At 36.9% G+C, this 7579-nt stretch overlaps 1 long non-coding RNA gene across 1 annotated transcript; it reads right to left on the bottom strand.

Moving 5' to 3' along the window:
- Positions 1 to 4603: 4603 nt before the first annotated feature.
- Positions 4604 to 6790, bottom strand: LOC143583220 (uncharacterized). The gene is made up of 3 exons (XR_013144124.1): positions 6553 to 6790; positions 5806 to 5877; positions 4604 to 4863 (listed from the first exon to the last, which is right to left on the bottom strand). It is a non-coding gene; the product is annotated as an uncharacterized LOC143583220 (long non-coding RNA).
- Between the last annotated feature and the right edge of the window lie 789 nt (positions 6791 to 7579).

The following is a 7579-nucleotide window of genomic DNA, read 5'->3' as shown; positions in this document are numbered from 1 at the left end:
AAAACTCAAATTGGCACCTGAAACAAACAAAACACTAGCATAGCTGTCGTTGACTAGAAACGTACCGGTTATGGTTTCCGGCATGTCAGCGGCCTTCTTTGTGTCGAGCACGAAGACTCGAGCGTTTCCCTTTTTGTTCTGGCCACTTCCACCCGCACCACCAGTAGCGGGTTTGTTCTTTGGGCACTCAAAACTTAAATGGCCCATTTCCTTGCAATTGAAGCAAGTCATCTTCTTCTTCCAACAGTTAGCAATGTCATGTCCCGTACGATTACAGGATTCACAGACTTTAGGATACTGGGCGAAATTTCATCGGACCTTGTGGTACCTCCTACATGTCTTGCATGGCGTAGAGTTGTTTCGATTTACGCCCTTACCTCTGAAGTTGGAACCTCCTCCAGCCTTACCTTGAGTAGCAGTTGTTGTCACCTTCTTGTCCTCTTCTTTGTTGCGGACCATGCCGCCCATCAGGTAACCAGCCAACTCCATTGCAGAGTCAGTGGTTTGAGGCAGAGTGCGACCTTACCATGTCGCGGATTTCCCGCGGTAATCCCCATATGTAACTTGTGACTTTGCTGGACTCAGGGTTAACCAGCTGGGGAACAAGGCGACAGTTACTCGAGGAATTTAGTATTGTACTCACGAAGATTTGTCCCCACGACCTTATGATTGAGAAGTTTCGTTTGGATCTGATCGGTTTCGTGCATGGGACAAAATTTTCCCATCACCATGGCCTTAAACTCCTCCCATGACAGGCCATACATCACGTCTCTTCCTTTACTCATTAGCAACGCATTCCACCATTCGTGCGCCTCTCCTTTAAACATCAGGGCGGAATATTGAATTTTCTCCTCCTCGGAACACTTACTTGTTATAACGATGGTTTCCATTTCCTCAAGCCATCTCACGGTTGTGATGGCTCCTTTGTCACTATGGAACTCTTTCGGTCCATAGTACTTAAAATCTTTGAACGAACATCCACTTATTTTGAGTTTCTTGAACTCATGTCTAACTCCATCGTCGGCGTTAGACTCATGCACACTTTCCTCGACATGACACGGTTTCAGACGAGATTTTTTGGATTTTCGAGAGTGATGAACGGAAGGATTAATAGATCGGGAATGTTTGGATTATCTAGATTGAGATCTAAACTCAGATTCTTCCCTAACGGCTTTCTTAATCATCATTTGAATTTTATTCATATATTTCTAGGGAATTTCTTCCTCTCGCTCGTTCTCGGGGCCTTTCCCCTTATCTTTCATTTCTTTTTCTTTACGAGCATTCTCATTGTTGTTATTTTGTTCAGACATATTTCTTTTTTCTTTTTCAATTAAGTCTGAAATTTTAACAACATTTCTTTTATTAAACACACATTTTATTTATTACACATTTATATATATCTCTCAAGGATATATATTCCATAATACACATACATATATATATCATTCCAACGATATATATATATATATATATATATATATATATATATATATATATATATAACTTGTCCTATCATTACATGAGAATGTTTCAAACGTTCTTTATTTATACACATAACATACAAGACTATTTTTACACACATAACTTCACATGGCCACCATCTTCAGTCCTTCATGAACTTCTTCACAACCTTCGTTAGTTTGTTGCACTTACGAAGGAGTGTTTCTCCCACTTTCTTCTTTTTCTTTCCTTCATCGTCTACCTTCTTCCTCCAGTCATCAGTTTCATGCAAAGCGCGGTCCAAGTGCTCTTCATATGACGGCGGGATTACGTTGGGGTATCCATACTGTGGAGGTGGGTCGCGGTAACCCAGTGTCACCATTGTTGGAATCGATCAGCCCAAGACACATATTATAGTTGATGTGGCTAGTACGTATTGATCCAAGTCGGGTCATACCCAATAACAAGCTAGACAAACGCCACAATAATTATTTTTAGATATGATCTAAGTAATGATTATCAACACTTATAATATTTGGAAAATGGTTTTCTAAATATTTGCATTTGTGTGTTAAATAAATTATAGGGATAATTTATATTTTGTGAGATGTTATTTAAATTGGTTAAATAACATATTGCATGTTACTTATGATATGTTTTATAACATAAATATTATAAGTAAATAATTGTAAGTAATTAAAGGGGATTTGAAATTTGGGTGGGAAAATTCCTCCCTCTTCTCTCTCCTCCTTTTACTTCCTTCAAGACATGCAAGAGATACCATTGGAAGAATATTATTCTTGGGTGAATAATAATTTACACCTTCTCTCACACACACACATCTCTCTCTCTCTCTTTTCTCCCTTTGAGGCCGAGAACAAGAAGAAGAAAAGAACAAAGGTTGTTCTTGCATAAAGTGTTAGGACCCTAGCAACCAAGGTGTTTGTTGGAGCCGTTGGGTATACAAGCTTGAGGTTTCCTCCATTGGAAGCTAGCCGTTCATATCTTTCATCCTCTTTATCTTTCGGACTTGAAGGTATGATTCATGCAACACCCTATGGTTGTTTTGATAGCATGTATTTTGTATATGGATCCGGGCATTGGGTTAATCTATATAAAATTGGTTTTATATTTATCACTAACAAGATTTAAAACTTTATTATCCGCTGCGTTTTAACATATAATGGGTTATATGGAATTTGATAATCTTGTTAAAACCCAACAACCATCTCGTGGTGATTCCTCGGTTCTGGATATGGAATATAGTCCATGTCAGATGAAAGGTAGAGGTAAGTCTTGGCAGCTTGGTTCTGCTCTCAGATCTCATCGGCTTGCTCTTGGATTAATGGAATTTCTCCTTGGAATGGTGGGAAGCTTGACGAAGTTCGAATCCTAAGTTTCTCAAGGTATTGTACATATGGATCCACAGAACCATAGCTTGCGTTTTGGGAAGTGAGTGATCCTTCCATTGGGCTTGCCATCTCGTTAGGATTTTCAGGATGCTCTTCTTCCGATTCTTCCTCAGACTCTTCCTCGGGGTCCTCCTTTTCTTCGGGATCCTCTTCTTCTTCTTCAGGTTCCTCTTCTTCTGGTTCATCTTCCTCTATGGGTTGTGTAGTCTCAATGTTTATTGGGGACATCTGGAAAATTTCACAGGACATCATTACCCTCATTCTAGGTTTGCGGGACGATCCTTCACCATTGTTTGGTTGAGAGTTTATTTCATTAAAAGTGGAGCTTCCGGTATACCATCGGCAGGGATCGGAATGGCATTTCATCCAGTCGGAATATGGGGATCTCGGTTCTTCCTTGATAGGTATGTTGGAGAGGAATGCATAGGACGGGTGAGGATTTGGTAGATATCCAGTTGGGTAGCCTTGTAGTATCTCTGAGGGTTGGTAAGTGGGAACCTCCGTTGGGTGGTACGTTGGTACTTCAGAGGGTTGGTACATGGGTATTGTTGGTGGATGACAACTTGAGCGTCTTGGTGGCTCAATCCTTGGTCTTGGTGGACTATCGGGAATGTCTATTGGGTAATGTCTACTTCCGGGATTGTACACTGGTTTGGACAAGTCTCGTTCCACATCTTGGTCAAAGTACGCTTCATAATAACCATCGCTCATATTGTCTTCGGGGTAAGGTTCGGCGATTCCGGCTTCCTTTGCCTTGCGCACATAATTCTCCATATGAGCTTTGAATGACATCTAATATTATGGGTGGATTAGAATGTAGAGAGGGAAAGAAAGGTTACCAGCCTATCTTATCCCTAAAATACATAAACAATTATTTCCTATACTTGGATCGAAGCTTGGGTATTGTTTTACGATACCCAATTCGCTAAGATCGATGGCTCTGATACCAACCTGTCACACCCCCATCTAAGGCCTAGGAGATTGACCCATAAGTTGGTACCATAATTGTAAATAAATCAGAGTAGCGTTAGTTTGCGGAAGACTTATAAAACTTTAAGGATCGAAACATAACTTTTATATATACATTCAAAAGACGGGTAATAAAATACCCGTTTAAGTTGTTACAAAAATATTACTTGTTTATGTTTACAAACCATCATTTTAAACTTATACAAAATGAATCCGATCCATCGGATATTAGTAGCACTTCGTCATTCCAAGCGCTATCATTGTTCACCTGCAAAATGTAAGAAAATACGTCAGCAACGAATGCCGGTGAACACGCTGACGCAAAATAATCTCAATTACTTTATTACCCCTCGAGACTACGTCTTCCTCGGCCCAACGTGGCTTAGGAATAACAAAGTCAAATAACACATTATAACTCGAGCCTCTACTCTAGGTCACCTCAGCAAACACCGCAGCGTTCGACTTAGTTAAGTACCCGTAAATATACACATAAGGTCGTACTCCCTGCAGGAGAGCGTCCTACGACCAAGGGTGGTGCGATGTGCCCATTCACCGCATAGTACCACCTATGTAAAGATCCAGACATACGTATACCACAGCCCGAGGGCTAATTTCATACCCATAGTTATAACAGTTTTAGGAACACATAATTCCTTGTAAACAATTTCATATAACAAGTTTGACTCATTTGAAAACAAGTTTAAAAGTTTGGGGGCGTATTCACCTTGTCTATTTAGGATCGGCTTCACTCACCATCTGTAACACTCTAAACTTTGAAAAGACAAAGATAAGTTCAAATGTCTCAACGTTATTTCAAATCACGCGGAAATTTGGTCCCAAAAATTTTCTTTTGTTTAAACAACCATAACTTGGTTAAATCCACTAACTACTATAATACATTTTGTATAAAAACACAAGTATCTACTGTAAAAGCAAATGGTAACATATCAGTATTTAACACCACTTGCAAATCATTTAAATAATCTTCGTGATTGTGTGTGTCCGTATATCATCCCGAGCACTTGATCATCAAGAACATTACCTATGCCCAAACAAACCCACAAGTTAGTATTTCATCATATAAGAATCCTAGTATAAATGCATGTATATGAAAATTAAATCAAAATATGGCAAGACAAAACCAGCCGAAAAATCTGAACAGGCGTATGTCGTTACAACAGTGTTGTTAACAAATATTCTTATTAATAAAACACCATTGTAAACACATCAAAAAAATCATTAAATATCTATAAATTTTACTAACCGACCCATTATGATGTTAACTAACTTCTGATCAAAAATCATGTAAAAATAAAATGGTTAAGACCTTCAAACAGCCTCTGCGAGTGGCTGACCTGATTGTTGTCGATAATTATTTTATGGACGAATCAAGCGCAAAAACACATAAAAACATTTCAGAAAAATCTATAAAAATTATCAAAAGTATGTTATGATGTTAGCAAGGTTCTCACAAAAATTCATGTAAAAATAAAATGGTTAAGACCTTCAAACAGCCTCTGCGAGTGGCTGACCTGATTGCTGTCAATAATTATTTTATGGACAAATCAAGCGCAACAACACATAAAAACATTTCAGAAAAATCTATAAAAATTACCAGCAATCCATTATGATGTTTACTAACTTCTGACCAAGAACCACGTAAAAATAAACTGGTTAAGACCTCGAATCAGCCTCCGCAAGTGGCTGACCTTTTTATAGCAGCATGTGTAAATCAGTTTTGCAAGCATGATATGGCCTCTTAAACAACTCATTTTGACTTGAAATCTTTTGTGGGCCTAAACAAATGTGTCGGGAAGGATGAAACTAAATTTTGCATACAATCATAACTGTTTATTTCCCCAAATACCCCTCGGCCCATGACTGGACACTTTGGACAGCAACATAAATGAATTGTCTTAATTACATTTCACATGTGTTGGGTGTAAGAAATCACTCATTGAACTAGAGTACATGAGGTACTCACCTTTTACCGTAGGATGAACTAAATTATAAAGTTTCCCTCCGATCCGTTGGCATCCATGCTTCAACTACAAGGCTATATTGAAACCAACACACACCATTTAGTTCCACAAAGTTCATGATCGTGTTATTTCAATTCACCATATAAATCTTAATAAATCATACAAGAATCTCAATTATCATGTCGACATAGATATACAAATCCCAACCCAAATTACCCGTCAAAATTTCACTAATTTCTTCATTGTGACATTTCATCAAACAATTGGTGTGCATTCACATAATTACTTTATATGTTAACTTCATTTAACATTCCAATAACTCATTTCACTACTAATGAACATAAATCATTCAAGAAGTAATTTACAATTTATAATCATCAACATTTCTCATTAATCTTAGATGTTTTATACCAAGTTGGGTTAAAACTCCAATTTAACAAATCTTACAATGGGCTACACCTATATACCCAATCATTTCCAATGTCATATATGTATATGACAAGATGAATTTAAACTTATAAACATCAACATTTAAATACTCATTTCAGTTTAGTACTCAAACCCACATGAACAACTAAGAGCATCCACTAAAACATCATCAATAGAATTAAAGGAGTTCATTAACAATAATCGTGTAACTAGATAATCAGTATCAATATAAACCCAATTCTTCACGTATATTTCCATGGATTCATATCAAATCAAGAACCCTCAAAATCTAGGGTTTATAAAGTTGAAGAATTACATACCATGCTATTCAGTATAACTAGAGAACGATGAACATAACTCAAATCCTCATTCTTCACATTCAATTGATAAGAAAAATCGATCTCTTTCCCGTTCGTTTTTCTCACACGCACACATTTTAATTTTGACTAAAATGAAAAAGTGAAACAAGTTTGACCCCTTTCTATCCAATCTTTCAATGTATGACAATCTAGCCCCTGAACTTTTATTGAATTGACTCATTTTTCACAAATTATAAAATAGTCCTTATAGTTCAAATCCTTGATCCTTTCAAACAAAAAGTTTGGACTAAACACTTTGTTTTAATTCTTTTATAAGGTCACAACCTTAAAAATGTTGTTTATACATTTTATAAAAACCGGGGTGTTACACCGTCCAAGGGTCTTTCCCTTCTTTATCTCGCACCTATAGTACGAGTATAAATATTTGTTAGTCGGATACATGATCCGGCTTAAGACCTTTAGTCTTATCTCAATCCTCGATGAACCTTTAGTTCATTTTCTTTTACTTGAAAACCTTTAGTTTAAAAGTAAATTATAAACCTTTAGTTTATATAGAAACCCGACGTTTTTTCTTCTCCAAGAAACGTAATCATTTTCTTTTATTATTTAAGAATACTCTTTATTCATTAAATAATATTTTCATAACAAAGAATATATACATATATACTTGCAAACATATATACGTATTCACCATATTCAATAATCAATCTTTTATTCATTTATTTGTTATGTTTATATCTCTTTTATCGAGGTATCGAGTATAACCTCAACTTAAGACTTAAGCCTTTAATATAATATATATTATATTGAATTGTCGTTACGCCTAACCTTAGTGGCGTTTAGAAACTCTAGGGACTCGAGCAGCACTCCAACGCCGCTTCTTTTCTCGATCAATACTTTTCTCGACACGCAAATCGACAATCGCCAATCTTCAACATACGTTGGCACGTACTTCGAGAACAAACACCATCTTAGTCAAATGTGGGTGGATGGTGGCACGAACTTCGAGGAAACGTTGTGTACAAAC

This window comes from Bidens hawaiensis, unplaced genomic scaffold, assembly GCF_021521415.1.
Source record: "Bidens hawaiensis isolate Kalapana, Puna unplaced genomic scaffold, B.hawaiensis_p1.1 tig00032170_1, whole genome shotgun sequence".
In the NCBI taxonomy this organism is placed as follows: Eukaryota; Viridiplantae; Streptophyta; class Magnoliopsida; order Asterales; family Asteraceae; genus Bidens; species Bidens hawaiensis.
The sequence above is the reverse complement of the archived record's forward strand: the minus strand, read 5'-3'. Positions and strand labels throughout refer to the sequence as shown.